This window comes from Gossypium hirsutum, chromosome A06 (genome assembly GCF_007990345.1).
Source record: "Gossypium hirsutum isolate 1008001.06 chromosome A06, Gossypium_hirsutum_v2.1, whole genome shotgun sequence".
NCBI lineage: Eukaryota > Viridiplantae > Streptophyta > Magnoliopsida > Malvales > Malvaceae > Gossypium > Gossypium hirsutum.
Window position 1 is genome coordinate 13,087,744 of NC_053429.1, and position 20,825 is coordinate 13,108,568.

Here is a 20,825-nt window from a genome sequence, read left to right on the forward strand (position 1 = left end):
TATCTAAATAGGGAATTATATGTATTTGAATAGGGATTTCTTCCCCTATTCTTGACCCTATTCATGTTCTCGGTTAGGTTCTCAGGATATTGACCAATATGTCTATCTCTGCCGTATATCAAAGATCCACTAGATGTTTACTCTATCAGGTTGAGTCTATCCAAGATCTGTTGGTATTTATCGTCCTTCTAAACAACTTTCATCACGGATGGTCTCTGGCCATAAATAAATTGTTCATTTGTCCTTTACAGGAATTAATTGCCAAGTTTTCTATTATATCATACGTATCCTCGTATGTTCGGTTTATCAAGGCTCTTCTTACGACCCTATCTAGTTATGATCTTGCATTTCCATCTAACCTATTGTAGAACATCTGCAATCGTAACCAATCGAGCAAAGCATCGTGTGGGTATCTTTAGACCAACATCTAAAATCATTCCCAGCCTTCGTGAAAACTTTCTCCTTCTAGTTGTTTGAATGTTGCAGTCTCCCTCTTGAGTTGGACCGTCTTACTAATAGGAAAGAACTTGTAGAAATTTCTCTGCAAGTTCATTCCATGTCGTGATAGATCCTGTTACCTACGAATCTAACCAAGAGAAAGTGTTATTTATTAAGGAGAAGGGAAACAACCAAAGATGAATTGCATCATTGATGACCCCATTAAATTTAAAAGTGTCACAAAGTTGGAGAAATCGCTTTAGATGTGATTTGGGTCCTCCGTCATTGTCCTTCTGAAATGTGGATTATTTTGTATAATCTGAATCATGGCTAGTTTGATCTTAAAATTATTTGCCATGATGGCTGGCCTAGCAATACTGCCACGTATTGATCTTAAAATCTCCAATGGATTTCCTATTTACTTTTACGGATTGTCTCAAGGGACTATCTATAGAAATATCACTAACGATTTCTCATTCCCAAATTCTCAATTTCACAAACACACAATTAACAACAAACATTTATGTAAAACCAAATTTTCAATCGATGCACGGTACGACTAGAATGGATCGTAAAAGTACCTTCATTGACACTAGATGCGTCTCGATCTTCTCGACACTGATAACTCTTGAAAAGAGTTATATTTTATGCCTTTAGATCTACCTAATTTCTTGCATTTAGTTGTATTTGAGGACATTCCATTAGTATTTTTCTTGCTATAGCATTACATTAGGAGCTTGGACTATACTTACATATTAGTTATTTTTAATTGCTTGTGGAAGGGTTGTGTGTGGTGGTGGATTGGCAACTGCAGGATGAGGAAGAAGAAGTAAATGAGTGAAGGTTTGTTGGGGAAAAGGGTTGGACAATTTGTCCACCTAAATGCCGTAGTAATATCGGGAAGATGTCCAGTCAGCATTCAAATCGTACTGGTCTTAGGCCCAGTTGAACTTGTACCATATATATCTACCTGAAAAAATGGAAGAAAATCATAGACTGTTGGATTTACCCTAGGAAAAACCATTATAAGAGCAAAAGGAAGAAACCCTAAAGGGGCTGGAAAAACAAACTTAGGCAAAAAATATAGGGAGCGGTTGAGTAGAGATGGGAAGAGGAAGACGAATGTAGCCCCTCTTAGTCACCACAGGACACTGCATTGCTGGAGTGTGGGTTGGATAAGCGAAAGCTATCTTCTCGAAGTTCTTCCATTATTTCTTAATTACTCTTCGTGAATTGATTTGATGAAAACGATGTTGAATGATACTTTGAATTTGAATTTTAATTGCCAACACATGAGCTAAATCTCATAGGGTTGGGATTACTTTATGAAACTCTTATTTTTTTTAATGACTGAAGTGTAGATTTGCTTTAGTACACTGTTTCATTCAATTTTTTTTTACAAAATTGCATGTTTGTAAACTCTAGACATAGATTGATGTACAACATGTTTATTAAATTAATCTAACTTTGACAAGGTTAGGTTAATGAGATCAAAATTTAATGGTATGAATAAGTGTTCGGCTGGATGCTTGTAGGAGCCTTTGGACATATAGTAGTGTTCATAAGGAAAGAAAACAAAATAGTGTAAGGTATTGTGCTAAAGGCCTATAGACATATATCGCTTAAGGCAAGGTAACTTTAGGTCTTGTTTTCAAAAGAAGCAGACCATTTTAGAAGTCTTCTAAGCAGTAGATTGAGTATGGTTTTGTCGAGGCATTACTGTCAGTAAGGGTAGATTCTTAGTAATCCCAACCTACCAAATCAACATCATAGACCCTCTATCCTTTTTCCTAGTATCTTTGCCATAGCATTTTTAGAGGTTTACTTGTTTGCTAGCATATTAGTCACTTAATTATTCTCAAATTTTCCATTACATTCTTAATCTTGACTTGTCATAGCATTTTCCATTATTTATCAGTTACACATTGCGTACATCATTATTCCCTCAAATTACAACTACATTCTTATCATTATTTTTGTCATAACATTAATCATACTCGTTATAATAACTCAACCATTTTATATCTAACCGATCCCTATGGAGACGATCTCACCTATCATTTTATTACTTGATTCGATGTGTATACTTGCACAATTCACATATCATTTCACATGGGACAGACACCTAGCAATATTAACAAGACTCTCATTCCATTTCTGAATCGAAGCTTACATTTAAATAGGATGACGTCATGGAGAATCCATAACATAATCCTCCACGGACCCACTTCTCAGGTATGTTCCTGAATTTTTCCAACACTCGCTCGAATGGCACTTATTATAATACTTGCAAACAAATTTTCTCGTTGATCTAATAGAACTTCCTGTATTAACTTTTACAACATTTTCTTGTGGTCTATCCTCTCTAGCCCGCTTCAAAGGTCGTGAATTTGAGCTAGTAGGACTAGACTTCCTCTTATTCTGTACTTTGTTCTTTTCCTTTCTCTCGTGTTCCAATCTCTTCCTTATAATTTTTGTCCTTCTCAACTTTAGTCTGAAAAATCCTTTCTAAAACTTTCAACATTGTTTGAGATATTGCCTCATCCCTAATCTCTTTATTTCTACCTTTAATGATAGACACATTAACGATTCCATTTGTCTTAGGGACAGATACAAGTCTTTAAAAAGCTAACGACTAATCTCGAGCTACTCGACATTACGCTCCTCGAAAATCACATACCACGAGTTCACATACCTCCAGCTTTCATATTCCTTCAGTTCTAACTCCGCGAGTACTCACTTTAAGTTTTTATGAAATTTCTATAAATAGAGGTAAGTTTTTATGTTATCACTTGAATATTTTTAATTGAAGTTTCATTTCAATTCACACTTGTCTCACTATCTATCATTTTCACTAGCTAGAGTTTTCACAGTCTATAGTTGTCTCAGTATATAGTTTTTCACAGTCTATAGTTGTCTCAATCTATAGTTTTTAATAGTCTATAGTTTCAAATCTATAGAACACTTAACTCGAATCGGCTTCGAGAGCCTCAGATTGTTTTTACCATAATTTTAACATATGGCATGTTTTTCCCAAAATACCTCTTTCTAATGCATGTAGTTTTTTCAAAAATACTTTACCCATAGTTCGAGTTTTGAACCGACTCTGATACCACTAAATGTAACACCCCAAACCCGGCCTAGTCATTACAGCTAAATTCGGAAAGCTACATTGTCTACTGGAATCGCTAAGAAAAACTTTCTTTATTTCGAACATACTTATTTGAAAACCATTTGCGCAGTTCATTCAAAACTAGTAAAATTGAATGTTCAACTTTATTTTCAATATCATTTCAAAAACCTTTTGTCCACAAAAATGACCAAAATAAACTTTCGAAATTTTGAAAAAAATATTTTAAAACTATTGGCTTATCAATTCAAAACAAATGAAATAAAGCGTTTATTTTAATTTCATAAACACCGTTCAAATTTTAGGAATCGAAATAAATAATATCTTAATGTTAAACATTCAATCATTTATTCAAAAGTATTTCGGGTTTTCAATTATACTTCTAAATCAACTGTCTTTTTATTCAAAATTGGAAAACTTGGTTATCCGTCATTATTTCAGAAATAAAAACATAATAACTTTATAAATCAAATGTCTTTAGAAAACACATTTGTAAGCATTAATAATTTTAAAAAATAAGTCTAATTTTATCAAAAATTCTTTTTTCAGAAACGCAGCGAAAAAATGTGTTATTGAGAGATTTTATTTTAGAAACTGAGTTTCAAGAGAAATCTTATCAAATACTAATTTATGCAGTTTTTAAAACTTAATGTCATGAAAGGAATTTATGCAAATTAAAATAAAAAATCCCAAAATAAAGTCCCATAAAGTTATTAAAATGAACCCAAATCAAATTCCATAAAAATTCATAAAATGATATAAAGTCAATTTACTAAAAAGTTCACTTTCGAGAGCATCACCAAAAATCCACATTCGAGTCCTAATTATGAGGATTACCTGAAACATACACATAAGATGGGTGAGCTTATAAGCCTAATATGAGATCATCACAAATATAATAACACACAAATCAAAATATCAATCTCAACATATAAATCATCATAATAATCACAAGTTCTATTACTGATACTTATGGATGAACATGTCGACGTATATTTTAAAACGATGCACATTTTATAAAATATCCTAGCCATCTTCACTACATATCAATATCGAGTTCCCCAAAACCTAACCATCCAATAACTCCATTTGTGGACAAGCCACCACATAATTGCCAATAAACGACCACATAACACATTGTGGACAAACTGATAACTCTTGAAAAGAGTTATATTTCATGGCTTTAGACTTCGTTAATTTCCTGTACTTAGGTAAGTTTAGTTGCATTTTAGGATTTTCCATTAGTGTTTTTAGGACATTGCATTAAAAGGTTTGGACTATGCTTAAATGTTATTACATGTTACTTCTAATTGTTAGCAGAAATGATTTGTTTGTTAAGTGGTAGGTGCAAAATGAGGAAAAGAAGTAAAGAAGTGAAGGTTTGTCGTGGTAAAAGGTTGGACAGTTTACCAACACTAATGTTGTCACAATGTCAGGAAGCTACCCAATTAAAACTTAACCATTATTAGCCCTGTTGTATGTGTACCAAAACAATCAGCCCAAAAAAGAGGAAAAAGATCATGGGATGATGGGATGATGGGTCTACCCTAAAGGAGGAAATATAAAACCCAAAAATAAAAATTGAAAAGGGGGTAGGTAGTGAGGGAGTCATTTTTGGAAGGAGAAATCCCTTAGATGAAAATAGAGGGTAGCGGTTGTGACAAGGATAGAAACACAAAAGGGGAAGACAAAGGTAGTCCCTTCTGGTCACCAGAAGACATTTCGTAGTTGGAGTTGTGGGCTGGATAGGCGAAAGATATCTTCTTGAGTTCTACTCTTAATTCTTTATTTTATGTTCTGTAATATAATTTAAGGAAACAATGTTGATTACTATTTTGAATTTTGGTTCTATTCACCAACCCATAAGCTAAATCTCATATGGTTGAGATTACTTGATGAAACTTTTATTTCCATTATCGGTCATGACTTAGATTAGTTATAATTTACTGTTTCATTCAACGGTATTTATGAATAGTGTGAGTGTAAACTCTAGACATAGGTGAATATGCAACATGTTTATAAATTAATCTAATTCTGACAAGGTTAGGTTTGTTCGATCGAAATTGAGTGATATGAGTGAGTACTTGAAAGAATGCTCGTAACAGATTCTAGACATAGAGCAGCATTCTATATGGAAAGGAGAAGAATAATAGTAGGAACCAAACTCAAAGCCTATAGACATATAGTGCCCTGGGTTAGGTAACCCAAGGCCTATCTCTCGAAATAAGCAGAACAAGGTGGAACTATTCCGAGTAGTTGTAAACTGAAAAATATATTGGAGTTTTCCTATGTAATTTATCACCTTTTTACTTAAATTCGTTGTTAAAACTAAGTAGTTATTTAATAAATTAATGAAATATGTGAAAATATGAAATTAGGACATAGAAATTATTAAAATGTGATTTTATGCTTTATTATATAATTTTCATGCATAAAATGGCTTATTTTATATTGATTTGAACAGATTACATTTTTTAAGACATAAAATGGGCCATGATTAAATTAAATAATAAAATATAAAATTATATTTAATAAATCATTTTAATTATTTCAATAATAATTTGGGTTGTAATTAATTATTTAAATTGGATAAATTTTATTCTTTGGTCCTTTAACTTATTGATTTATTTTGGATAGGTTTGATAGCTTTGTTGGATTACAAAACCGTCCATATTGAAGACCAAGTCAACCCAAATTCGGCTACACATGGCTGTCCTCTTAAACCAATTTTTGGTTTAATTACACAAGGTCCTTGCATTGTTGAAGAAAATAGAGATTTGCTCAAAGATTTACATTTGGCCGAGTCTCAGTCCTGAGTTATTATGGCATTTAAATTGTTTAAAAATCAAGCAAAATTGAACTCAAATTCCACTAACTGTGGCCGACCACTCATGGAAGAAGTTTGAAGAGACTAAACCTAGCTATTTTTAGCAAACTACCCACCTCTCTTCACCTATAAATAAGACCCCTTCATTCCTTCATTCATAATCCCTCATCCATCATCATTCTCTCTTCTCTCAATATTCCCTTAGCATTTCCTTTCCCCTGCCTAGCATCATCTCTTCATAGAGATTTTAGCAATTAAGCCTCTTAAAGAGCCCTTGGTCGGCCACCTTAGAGAGCCATCAGCAAAGGAGCAAAGTGAAAGAGTGAAGGAGCCTCGTCGGTCAGAGTCTTGGGTGACAACCACTCTGATTTGGGTTTAATCTTTCTTTTCTTTAATTTAATTTAAAAATTTTTGCTATGTGTTCTTTGTTCTTGTTTACAACAATGTTAGTTTAATTTTATTTAGGATGATTGCTTTGATTAAATAATATTTATTTGATTCATGCTTATAATGTTTGTGCCTCAATCGATCATGTTTTCACTTAAAATCAAGTCTGTATTTCATTCATACGTGATTGAAATGCACCTAAATTAGCTGAGCGATCCTAACCAGATGACAAATAGTGGACACATAATTGAAATGTGCATTCTCAATTTAGATCCGAACCTGATTAAATCGTAGGTTACATAACAACTCTAATAAATTTCTATTATCTGCATAGTTTTTAGATTTGTGTGATTAAACTGTTTCAAACCTAGCATGTCCTATTACCTCACACGAATGCTAAGAAACCCTTTGTAAATAAGGATAAGTAAAATGTGTATTTACTAAGTAAAGGATTCCGAAAGGACCTAATGTGGTTTCCAAACTCATGAAAGATCTAGTTGCCATGGAATGTTTTTCCGAATGTTATTAAACATGTTGATAATAAATTGATTTTAATTAATGTAATCGTCCTAGTTTATTTATGTTATAATATTTGCAAATTGTGTTTAATTTTGCTAAAATCTATTTCATTCATATAGTTTGAATACTTAGGATAATTTACATTAGGGATCATTGCATTTAGTTTAATAAATTTAATTTTAATCATCACTTCTCAACCATATTGTGTTTTTATTTACCAAGTTGTATTATAATTTTACAATTAAGTGATTTAACACAAATACAATCCCTGTGGAAATGATAACTCGATACTTACTTATTACTTGATAAAGACTGTGTACACTTGCACAAACCTATGCGTTACAAGTTTTTGGCGCCATTGTCAGGGATTGTTAACTGTTTCCATAGTCATTTTTTTGAAGTTATTTACTTCCAATTTGGTTTATTTCTAACATTACTAACTTATTCTTTTTAATTTTTATTTTCCTTTTAGGTGTTTATAAGCATAGATTGAATTATCGATTTACTCCCTATAGACCCTGCAATTGAGTGAACTTTCAAACAAAGAAGACATGAATGAATAGCTCAAAGACAAGTCGAGATGGACCTTGGAAACCAGAATTAAGACCAAGGTAATGAAGTCGATCATGTACGAAATCCCATCCTCATTGTTGTAACACCCCTAACCCGTATCCGTCGCCGGACTAGGGTTAAAGGCATTACCGGACGAATCAAAACATTTTACGAACAATTCATAAACTTCAACCAAAATTGTAGTCATACATCATAATAGAATCCCTTATATAGGTCATCGAGACCTTAAACATGCATTAGAAAGGGGTCGGGACTAAATTGAGCTCATACAAAATTTTTCGATAACAGAAACATTTTTTTCAAAGTTGTACAGGTCACACACTAGTGTGAATAGGCAGTGTGTCTCTGATCACGTGATTTCGTGATAGGTTTTAAATATTTATAATTAATTGTTCTGGAAACTAACTATTATCGCGATGTAGGAAAGTGTACCTATTGAATAGTACTAAAGTTTTAGCAAGACCAGATTATCGAACCCAAAGGAACTAAAAGTACTAGTAATGACTGTCTTTTTATTATCTAGCCTAGGAATAAAGAGGTTTTTTAAATAACTAATTATCTAAATTAAGAACTCGCAGAGAATAGAATTGGGGAATTTCTTTTGGGAAAATCGATTGAATTAAGACAATACCTAAGGAAAAATACACCTAGACTGCACTTGTTATTTTGGCTCCGAATCAAATGATTTATTCATTTAACTTATTCCGTGAAGATCCCTAAGTTATGTTATTATCCCTATTCAAGACTAATAACGTCTAATCCCTAGATTGAATAATTGAGACCTTTCTCTAATTAACACCCTAGGGTTGCATTAACTCGATCTATGGATCCCCTTATTAGGTTTCACCCTAATCCGGCAAAATCTTGTCACCCTATGTCTAAGCGCGCAAACAACTTCGCTTAATTATGAAAAATGTACTCTTAGACAGGGTCTATTCCTCTTCTGAATAAGAGCTTATCTTGAATCAGTATCCTGGGATATCAAAACAAGAATTAAGAACACATAATTAAGAACAAGTTAAATATTTATCATACAATTTAGAAAATAATAACAAGATTCGTCTTAGGTTTCATTCCCCTTAGGTATTGAGGGGATTTAGTTCATAACTAAATAAGAAAACATCTCAGAAAAGTAAAGAATACAAAACATAGAGAAAACCCAAAACTCCTAAAGGGGAAATTGAGGAGAGATCTATGCTGTTTCTATCTTTTTTTCTAGCAGCATCCGCTTTTCCAGAACACTAAAAAATGCTGACACCTCGTGGTGTCTCCCGACAAAATGCACTGCTAAGCGGTCGAACTGTTCCATCCTTCTCGTGTGATCCGGCATCAGGGGTTGCTCGAGAATCGGGACGAGAATAGCCTGTGCTATTTCAGGATCAGTGAGGGGCCTCAGGAGCGCGCGGTTGGACCGCTTGATGGAAATCTGCTGCGCCAGACGGGGAACCACTTCTTACGTCGCACATGGCTATCTCCAGGAGGGGCCCTGACTGATTATTCCAACGATAGATAGAATAAGACCCAGAAGTTGGATGGGACTACCATGAATCCGACTTCTGAGATGGATCAATCGGCTTCCTTGGAGTAATTCTTTACTCCCTATTTTGTGTGTCCCCTTTCTTCCTCCTCTAGGGTGTATTTATAGGCTTTAGGATGCCTAAGAGCCCTCAAAAGTGGCCTTTTGCGAATTGGACCCAACTTGGGCTCGGTAGGGACATGGCCGTGTGACACCCCCGTGTACGATTATTTCATGTCGTGTTTGAGCCTGTTAGAAAGGCAAGGGCGTGTGTCTACCCATGTGAGTTGTGCTTCGATTCTGCCAAATTGACATGACCGTGTGGGTTGCCTGTGTGAGGAAATCCAGGCTGTGTTGATTTCATACTTTGGCCCATTTTCTCCGTTTTTTGCCCGTTTCTCATTCATTTCATTCTCCTATGCTCTCCTAAGTATAAAACATGAAATTAAAGCATTAGGAGAATCAAATTCACCAATTCTAATGGGAAATCATCCATAAAATGCGTTAAACATGGGGTAAAAATATGTATAAATTACGGTTTATCAAATACTCCCATACTTAAGCATTTGTTTGTCCTCAAGCAAAATTCTCAACTTATAATCAAAATATATTCTTCTCAACTGATAATTTCTATTGATAATATCTCAAATTAATCCATAGGTAATCATACATTGAGAATTCAACTAAAAGAACATAAAAGTTTCAAACATTCCAAGTTGAGTTTTTAATCATGTAAAGATAGGTGTCTTCTCTCATCTAAGTAATTACCTTTGATTTAGAATATCACAAAGTTTGACATACTCACTAAAGATTCACTCAAAGTACTCGAGGTGTTTAAGGACAATACATGAAGCACTCAATAGTCAATGATGAAAAGTCATTACCATAGGCTTGCATGACAATCAAATCTCCACAACTATAAATTAAGATGAAACATCAATCAAAAGGTCTTTAGAAGGTTGTAACGAGGCTTGGTTAGGGGGTGTGGTCACAAGCTGAAAGAAAGGGTTAGAATCGAGATTGAATTGAAAAATTGCCTAACTAGAAAAAGGGTTAATCATTACTTGCGTACAACAGGGCTTCTTCTTAGAATATAGAATTACTACTGTGTATACATTTTTTTAAGAACATGTTAAATAACATAGACTAACTATTAAGAAAAAGACATAGCTAAGTAATTTCTTCAACCTAAATCTCGACAAAAATAGGGATTAATTTAGTGGATTTTAACAATAATGGGTTAAGGGTTAATATTAAGGGTAATACAAGAAATGGCTTGTTAGGCTCAAGAGGGTTTACTAGGGGTTAATCGTGGAGGTAGACTTTTCATCGCATGAGTGGGTTAATCCTAAGTGCCTTAATCATTTTGACATATCAAATCAATTGGTGTGGTTTTGACATGTATAATCAAGTAAGTTTTAGAATAATAGTTCGATATTGATGCACTCAAAGCAATAATAAAAGTGAGCATGACAGAATTAATAGATGCTCAAAAGGCTCAAAAATCTCACAAAAATTATGGGTTTTTGATGTTTAAAACTTGTGAATTCTAACCCAAAGTAATACCTAACTTTAGGGAAACAACCTAAAATTTTAAATTCTTAAAAATCAACTTATCATGCTTGATTCTCTAATGTCATAAAGTTTAAACAATCAATTCATAAATCCTTATGTTTTAGTTCAAGATATATCAATCAAAATCATAAATCAATCAAAATTTATCCTAAATAAGATATGAGAGCTTTCCAAGAGAACAAGGCAGTCATGCAGGGATTTTTCTGATAATGAAATAAATATCCCCTCACACTTAAGATGTACATTGCCCTCAATGTACAAAGCTAGATATTAGAATATAAAAATAAGATAGGAAGAGAAGTGAAACTTCCTGTATGATGAATTCCTCGAACTGGAGCTTTGAAGAGTAATCGATGCGAGAGTGGAGGAGGATACTCTGGCGAGGGTAGAGGTTCATTAGTCCATAACTCCTGTACCAAAAGAATATTATATCTAGTGGTAGTTATGGTCGTGGTCGATCAGGACATGGCAGTCGTGGAGAACCTTTCCCAATGGAGTTTTTAGTTCCTATGCGATGATGAGCTTAAGAGCTCTATATAACAGTGATAAGATCAGGAACTTTTTAGGGGATATTAGGAAGAATAATTACTCATAAAGAAATAACCGAAATTGATAATTAAAAATAAAATTCTAAAATCTAATAAAAATAAAAAGTAGCTTTAATAAAAATTAAAAACATAAAATAATAATTAAATATTTTTAAACATCTCCATCGTTGGATGGTTCGCGAGGTGAGATTGGCGATGAGATGTGGAGCTGCTGACAAATCTACTGTAGAGTGGCATCAATGTTGTCAAATCATTGAAAACACTGCTGCTTGAACCGAGTGAGGCGTTCAGAGATGTTAGCATATAAAGACACTACATGAACTGGACGAGAGGGTGGTGGTGGCTGGGATGGTGGGTCCTCGTGCTACGGAGGGACATCATCAGGAATGTCCTCGTAGGCCTCCTCCTCGATAGATTGGGCGAGACGATATTGAGAAGGGTAGGTTCCTCAGTGCTTTTTGATCATCCTTATGCTAAGCATGCTCGAGATGCCTTGTGGAGACATCTGGCCAACGAGGGTTAAGGATAATTCTTGGGCTGCAGTGCTGAGGAGCCCGAAGTGTCAAGCCAACCGAGTAACATAGGGGCCAATGGAGATGACCCACTTCCTATGCCACTCCGTATGGTGCTGAATCTTGAGGGCGATGAAATAGGTAAGGTCGATGACTTGCCATGCGACATGCACTATAAAAAGTAGACGTCGTGAGTGTTGATGACACCAGTGCTCTCTCGCCTTCCTGTAATCGTGTGAGCCAAAATGGCGTGTAAGTACCTCAGGGATGGTGGGAGAATTGATTCCTTGGAGCGGCTAGGATTGTAGGATGCAACGCCAGGGGCCAAAGTGTGCCAGCACTTTGAATGAGAGAAGTGTGTGTGGCGAGCGAGAGCATGTAGTTCGTTCTCCTCCTTGAACTGTTTCATATATAAGCCAAGTGCAACACTGAACTCTAGGACGCTTAGCTGGTGGATTAATCTGCCTAGGAAAAATTGGACTGTGCCGGGATCATCGTAGTTTGTCATTACAGTCTGAAGATGGAACGTTGAGCATAGTTCCATCGTGAGCTAGAGGTATGTTGGCTCGATGATCCCAAAGAATAGCTCCTTGGGGTCAGTGGTTAGTAGGGCCTGAATCGCATCAGCCAACTGAACTTGTTCTACGATAGCCTAGTCGATGCAGCGGCCCGTAATTAAAGGTCGAGCCCGAAGTATTTGGAAAAGTTCTTCTTGGGGCCCTCGGGGGAACTACAGGAAAGGGTGACGAATTTTCATGGTTGGACCCGCGGAAGATGATACTCCCTTCCTCTTCTTTGAAGCAGGTACGACGGTTTTCTTTCCTCGTGAAGACGACATGGTACCTGCAATCAAAACCATTAATTCATCTTGAGGGATGATAAACTTAAAATGAAGACAAATTTCAAATAAAAATCAGAATTTCAGCCACAACTATTAATATTAACCAAAAATAACCAGCATAATTTCGTGACATTATCATTGTAATGGCATGAGAATGGGCATAGTAATGGCATGTGTATGAAAAAAGAGTGAGGCTTTAACAACTCGATTTAACATGAAATGTATGATAAATAATCTAATAATGCAGAAATAATGAACAAAATGGAAATAGTAAGAGAAAAATAAAGATTATTTTAAAAATAAAAATTAAATGTAAGTAGAATAGAGGTGAAAAGAGTAAACAAACACTAAGGAAGAGAAATCAGGAGTCAAAAATAGAGTTGGAGGCAGCGCACGGGCGTGGCAGGGAGGCTTTGTAACTTGCAACGGCTAGGGTTAGGGTTTTTGAATGGGGAAAAAAGTGAATAGTGCAGGGTATTTATAGATTTTGGGGTACACGGCAAGGGCACACGCCCGTGTTCCCCATTTTTTGCCCGTGTGTTTCACGTTTTTCCTATTTGATTGCGTCTGAAATTTGCCCCAAGCCTGTGTACCTTGGGCATTTGGGTGCACACGACCGTGTCGTACGACCGTGTCTAGCTTCGTTCGCTTCTCCTACGCCCGTGTTAACTTAACAGGTTCGACCACGGGTACTAGACACGGGCGTGTCGCACGCCCGTATTGTTTTAATAGGTTCACCCAATGTGCTTTCACACGGGCGTGTCGCGCGCCCGTGTTGTTTTGGCAGGTTCGACCACAGCGATGTCGCACGGCCGTGGCATTTTATCGTAGCCCGTGTTGGGGAAATCTTTTTCCCTATTTTCATACAGCCCTAAGCACGCCCATGTGCTTGGCAGTGTCTTTATGGAAAACCTGTTATTTAAGAGCTCTTTAGTAAGTTAGGTGTTGAAGACTAAATTTTAAAGAAGTTAATACAGTTAGTGCTCGGGTTGCCCCCCGAGAAGCGCTTATTTATAGTCTAAGCTCGACTTACCTCTTCGCTGAATGATCATGGTTGTTTGAGGAGTTTATACTCCTCATTCCTGCTATCAATCTCATCAAAATAAGGTTTTAAACGGGTGTTGTTTACCTTAAAAGTGCCGAACTTGGGATGACTCACCTCTACCGTATCGAATGGGAAAATGCTTAGTACCGTAAGAGGGATTTCTTCATTCGGTGTGGTAGCGACAATGTGGGGATATGCAGCATCCAATAAGACTTTATCTCCAACCTTAAGTTGATTTGGAAAAGTATTGAGCTCGTTCTGTTGTAGATTCGGTTTGTCGGGTGTTCTCAATTTATGCGTCCGCCATTCATCTAGCTCCTCGATTTGCAGCCTTCAATCTTCATGAATAGGTCCTCTACTATTGCTTGAGAATGGCTCATGTACTTCCTTCAGACTCATTTCCTGCAAATACGGTTGCACCATATTGTCAGTTTTAGTAGAATGGTTTAGATGATCACCTTCAATTTCCAATGTGTTGTCGGAATTGCTAGCTTGAAGGGTGATTGTTTCGTCTCCCACATGGAGTGTGAATTCACCTATGCCAACATCAATAATTGTTTTAGCAGTTGCTAAAAAGGGCCTTCCTAGAATTAAAGGAGTGTTGCTATCTTCCTCTATGTCTGGAATAATGAAGTCAACGGGAAATATAAATTTATCGATTTTAACTAGCACATCTTCAATATACCCCTAAGGAATCTTATAGTTTTATCGACTAATTGAATGCTCATCCTAGTCTATTTGGGTTTCCCGAGACCTAGTTGCTTAAACATTTTGTAAGGCATGATGTTGATACCAGCCTCTAAATCAGCTAATGCATTATTAACATCTAAACTACCAATTAAGCAAGGAGTCGTAAAACTACCTGGATCTTTTAATTTGTTCGGTAGCTTATTTTGAAGAATAGCTGAGCACACTGTGTTTAGCTCCACATGTGATGCCTCATCCAACTTCCGCTTATTTGCTAAAAGCTCCTTTAAAAATTTCATTACGTTTGGCATCTGCGATAGAGCTTCAATAAACGGTAAGTTAATGTGTAATTTTTTAAGAGTTTAAGGAATTTACCAAATTGTTCATCTGAGCGGTCTTTCCTTGTCACGTTGGGGTATGGCACACGAGGTTTATATTCGACAGTCACTGGTGTGTTTTTATTATAATCTACCTCACCTTTACCTTTGCTTACCATCATTTCTTGCCTCGATTCTGGCTCAGGCTCAACAAATCCTTCTTCATTTTGAACATTAATCACGTTGAGCTATTCCCTTGGGTTAGGTTCAGTATTACTTGGCAAGCTACTTGGTGGTCGTTCGGAGATTAGTTTAGAAAGGTGGCCTATCTGAGTTTTGAGCCCTTGGATTGACACTTGTTGATTTTTAAGTGCCGTTTCGGTGTTCTAAAAATGGGTTTCTGATACTGAGATAAACTTTGTGAGCATCTCTTCAAGGTTCGGTTTCTTTTCCTGTTGATAGGGTGGCTATTGGTGGCCCGAAGGTGGTCGCTGATTTCCTTGGCCTCCCCATGAGAAATTTGGGTGGTGTTTCCAACCTGCATTATAAGTGTTACTATATGGATTGTTTTGAGGTCGAGGATTATTACCCATGTAATTTAATTACTCGTTATCCATGTTGTGGCCATAAGGTTGGTATTCCGAATACCTTGTTCCACCTCCACTTGCTTCGCACTTCATTACTGGATCAACCTATGAAGAACTAAGAAAACCATCAATTTTTTTATTCAAGAGTTCTACCTGATTAGAGAGAATGGTGACTGAATTTACGTTATAAACACCGGCTATTTTCATTGGCTTTGTCCTCATGACTTGTAACTGATAGTTATTCAATGACATCTCCTCTATGAACTCATAAGCATTTTCAAGTGTTTATTATTGATGGTTCCGCTAGTAACTGCGTCAACCATTTGCCGAGTCGAAAGATTCAGGCTATTATAGAATGTTTGAACTTGAAGCCAAAGCGGTAACCCATGGTGAAGGCACATTCTCAAAAGGTCCTTGTATCTCTCCCATGCATCGTAGAGTGTTTCTAAATCCATCTGCAGAAAAGAAGAGATATCATTACGTAATTTAGCCGTTTTAGCCGGCGAAAAATATTTCAGTAAAAATTTCTCGGTCATTTGTTCCCAAGTAGTAATTGACCCTCGTGGTAACGAGTTCAACCACTGTTTAGCTTTGTTCCTCAATGAGAAAGAGAATGACTGAAGACGAATGTCATCGTCAGAAATGCCATTAATTTTAAATGTATCACATAGTTCCAAGAAGTTTGCTAAGTGAGCGTTTGGATCTTCATCCGGCAAACCATCAAACTGAACAAACTATTGTATCATTTGAATTGTGTTATGTTTCAATTCAAAAGTATTTGTAGCTACAGCAGGTCTAACTATGCTTGATTCAGTTCCAGTTAAAGAAGGTTTAGCATAATCATACATAGTGCGTGGAGCAGGATTTTGATTAGCCGTAATTGCAGGAGGTAGCTGATTGTCTTGGTTTTCATCATCTCTTCGGTTGGGGGTTGAGTATCGTCTTCTTACTCATTCTATGTGTATCTTAGGCTTTGCCTTATTTCTCTTTGGTTTCTGTGAGCTGTGCGGTCGATCTCACAGTCAAAAAGTAGTGGTCCTGACGGGTTTTTTCTAGTTATAAACTATAAAAACTTGCCAGAAGAAGGAAAAAGAAAATTAGTAAATTAGAATAAAATTAAAAATAAAATTAGATTGCAAGAAATAAATGGCTAAAGTAATAAAAATTGAGTGTTCCTAATATTTTAGTTCCCCGGAAGTGGCGCCAAAAACTTGATCGCGTGATTTCGTGATAGGTTTTAAATATTTATAATTAATCGTTCTTGAAACTAACTATTATCACGATGTAGGCAAGTGTACCTATCGAACAATAGTAAAGTTTTAGCAAGACCGAATTGTCGAACCCAAAGGAACTAAAAGTACTAGTAATGACTATCTTTTTATTATCTAGCCTAGGAATAAAAAGGTTTTGTTTTAACTAACTAATTATCTAAACTAAGAACTCACAGAGAATAGAATTAGGGAATTGCTTTTGGGAAAATTGATTGAATTAAGACAATACCTAAGGAAAAATCCACCTAGACTGCACTTGTTATTCTGGCTCTGAATCAAATTATTTATTCATTTAACTTATTCCGTAGAGATCCCTAAGTCATGTTATTATCCCTATTCAAGACTAATAACGTCTAATCCCTAGATTGAATAATTGAGACCTTTCTCTAATTAACACCCTAGGGTTGCATTAACTCAATCTATGGATCCCTTTATTAGGTTTCACCCTAATCCGGCAAAATCTTGCACCCTATGTCTAGGCGCGCAAACAACTCCGCTTAATTATGACAAATGTACTCTTAGATAGGGTCTATTCCTCCCTTGAATAAGAGCTTATCTTGAATCAGTATCCTGGGATATCAAAACAAGAATTAAGAACACATAATTAAGAACAAGTTAAATATTTATCATACAATTCAAAAAATAATAACAATATTTGTGTTAGGTTTCATTCCCCTTAGGTATTTAGGGGATTTAGTTCATAACTAAATAAGAAAACATCTCAGAAAAATAAAGAATACAAAACATAAAGAAAACCCAAAACTCCTGAAGGGGAAATTGAGGAGAGATCTTCAGTCTTGATGATGACTATGTATGACTATGCTAAACCTTCTTTAACAGGAAATGAGTCAAGTATAGTTAGACCTGCTATTGTTGTGAATAATTTCGGACTGAAACCTAACACAATTCAGATGATACAGTAGTTTGTTCAGTTTGATGGTTTGTAGGATGAGGATCCCAACACTCACTTGGCGAATTTTCTGGAATTTTACGACACTTTCAAAATTAATGGCATTTCTGATGATGCCATTCGCCTTCAGTTATTCCCTTTTTCACTGAGAAACAAAGCTAAATAGTGATTGAACTCGTTACCACGAGGGTCTATCACTACTTGGGAACAAATGACCGAAAAATTTTTACTAAAATATTTTCCGCCGGCTAAAACGGCTAAGTTACGTAACCATATATCTTCTTTTGTGCTGGTGGACTTAGAAACACTTTACAATGCATGAGAGGGATACAAGGATCTATTGCGAATTTCCCTCACCATGGGTTACCTCTATGGCTGCAAATTCAAACGTTCTACAATGGTGTGAATCCCTCGACAAGATAGATGATTGACGCAGCTGCTGGAGGAACCATCAACAACAAAACACCTGAAGAGGCTTATGAACTTATTGAAGAAATGTCACTAAATAGCTATCAATGGCAAGTCATGAGGACTAAGCCAACAAAAACAGCAGGTGTTTATAACGTCGACTCAGTTACTATGCTGTCAAATCAAGTAGAACTTTTCAATAAAAAGATTGATGGTTTACTTGGTTCTACGCAGGTACTTCCAGTAATAAGGTGTGACACAAGTGGAGGAGGTGTGCATACAGAATATCAATCCTTCAATCCTACAACCGAAGAGGAACAAGTCAACTATATGGGTAACAATAACTTTAGATCTCAAAATAACCCATATAGTAATGCAGGTTGGAGGAACCACCCAAATTTCTCCTGGGGTGGTCAAGGGAATCGAAAGCCACAAAATCCTCAGGGTCTTCAACAGCCACCTTATCAACAAGAGAAGAAACCTAACCTTGAGGAGATGCTCTCTAAATTCATCTTGGTGTTAGAAACCCGTTTCCAAAATACCGAGACAGTACTTAAAAATCAACAACCATCGATCCAAGGACTCGAAACTCAGATAGGCTAGCTATCCAAACTAATCTCCGAACGACCACAAGGTAGCTTACCAAGTAACACTGAACCTAACCCAAGGGAACACCTCAACGCAATTAGTACTTAAGATAAGGAAGGATTCATTGCACTTGAGCCAGAATTGATACAAGAAACTGTGGTGAGCAAAGGTAAAAGTGAGGTAAGTCATAAATAAACGGTGAATGAAGAACATAAACCTCGTGTCCCATACCCTAACGCAACAAGGAAAGACCCCTCGGATGAACAATTCAGTAAATTCCTTCAACTTTTGAAAAAATTACATATTAACTTACTGTTTATTGATGCTCTGTCGCAGATGCCGAATGCAATGAAATTTTTAAAAAAGCTTTTAGTATATAAGCGGAAGTTGGATGAAGCGTCGCATATAGAGCTAAATGCAGTCTGTTCGGCTATTCTACAGAATAAGCTACCCCACAAATTAAAAGATCCAGGGAGTTTTATAATTCCTTGCTTAATTGGTAGTTTAGATATAAATCATGCATTAGCTGATTTAGGGGCTAGTATTAACGTCATGCCTTACAAAATGTTGAAGCAACTAGGTCTTGGGAAACCTAAACAAACTAGGATGAGCATTCAATTGACAGATAAAACTATAAGATTTCCTAGGGGTATTATTGAAGATGTACTAGTGAAAGTAGATAAGTTCATATTTCCCATTGACTTTATTGTTCTAGACATAGAAGAGGATAATAACACCCCTTTGATTTGAGGGAGCCCATTTTAGCAACTACTAAAACAATTATTGATGTTGGCACAGGTGAGCTTACACTTTTTGTGGGAGACGAAACGATCACCCTTCAAACTCGTAATTCTGGCATCACATCGAACATTGAAGGTACTGGTCCACACCAGTCTACTAAAGCTGACAATATGACAGAACCTACTTTGCAGAAGTTGAGTTTCAAAGAAGTTCACGAGCCATGTTCTAGCAATGATAGAGGACACATTCATGAAGAATGAAGGCTACGGATAGAGGAGCTAGACGAATGGCGAACACATAAACCAAAAACATATGATAAACCAAAATTACGCCAGAAGGAGTTCAATACCTTTCCAAATCAACTTAAGGTTGGTGATAAGGTCTTATTAGATGCCGTAGATCCCCACATTGTCACTACCACACCGAATGAGGAAATCCCTCTTATGGTACTCAGTATTTTTCCATTCGGTACGGTGGAGGTGAGTCATCCCAAGTTCGACACTTTTAAGGTAAACAATACCCAATTAAAACCTTATTTTGATGAGATTGATAGCAGGAATGAGGAGTATAAACTCCTCAAACCACCATGACCATTCGCTGAAGAGGTAAGTCGAGCTTAGACTATAAATAAGCGCTTCTTGGGAGGCAACCAGAGTACTAACATTTTTAATTTCTTTAAATTTTGGTATTTAACTCCTAACCTACTAATAGAAATCTTGAATACAAGTGTTTCCATAGACACACGACCAAGCACATGGGCGTGCCTAAGGCCGTGTGAAAACAGGGGAAAAGAATTCCCCAACATGGGCGGCGATAAAACGGCACGTCCGTGTGACATGGCCGTGGTCGAGCCTGCCAAAATAACACGGGCGTGTGACACTCCCGTATGGATGAACCGTGTACGGACTTATTAAAACAACACGGGCATATGACACGCTCGTGTCTAACACCCGTGGTCGAACCTATTAAATGAACACGGGTGTGGGTCTTGCACACACGGGCATGAGAGAAGCGAACGAAGCTAGACACAGTCGTGTGACACGACCATGTAAACCCACACGCCCGAGGAACATGGGCGTGTACTAAATATCAGACGTGCCCAAATTTGAAATTCGCGAATCACACGGGCTGAAATTGGGGAACATGGGCGTGTGTCATGGCCGTGTACCCCAAAGTCTATAAATACCCTGCACTATTCACTTTCTTCTCCATTCAAAAACCCTAACCCTAGCCACTGCAACTCCACATGGTCCCCCCTACCACGCCCGTGCGCTGCTTCCAACTTTGTTTTTAAAGCACAATCTCTCTCCCTTAGCGTTTGTTTACTACTTTCACTTCTATTTTACTTATTACTAATGCTTATTATTACAATAATCTCCATTACTTTTGAATTAGTTTTCATTTT

The 20,825-nt window shown here is 36.5% G+C and overlaps 1 non-coding gene across 1 annotated transcript; it reads left to right on the forward strand.

The window, feature by feature from the left end:
* The first annotated feature begins 15,883 nt into the window (after window positions 1-15,883).
* Window positions 15,884-15,990, forward strand: LOC121231771 (small nucleolar RNA R71). Its single transcript, XR_005929826.1, has one exon. It is a non-coding gene; the product is annotated as a small nucleolar RNA R71 (small nucleolar RNA).
* The last annotated feature ends 4,835 nt before the right edge of the window (window positions 15,991-20,825 follow it).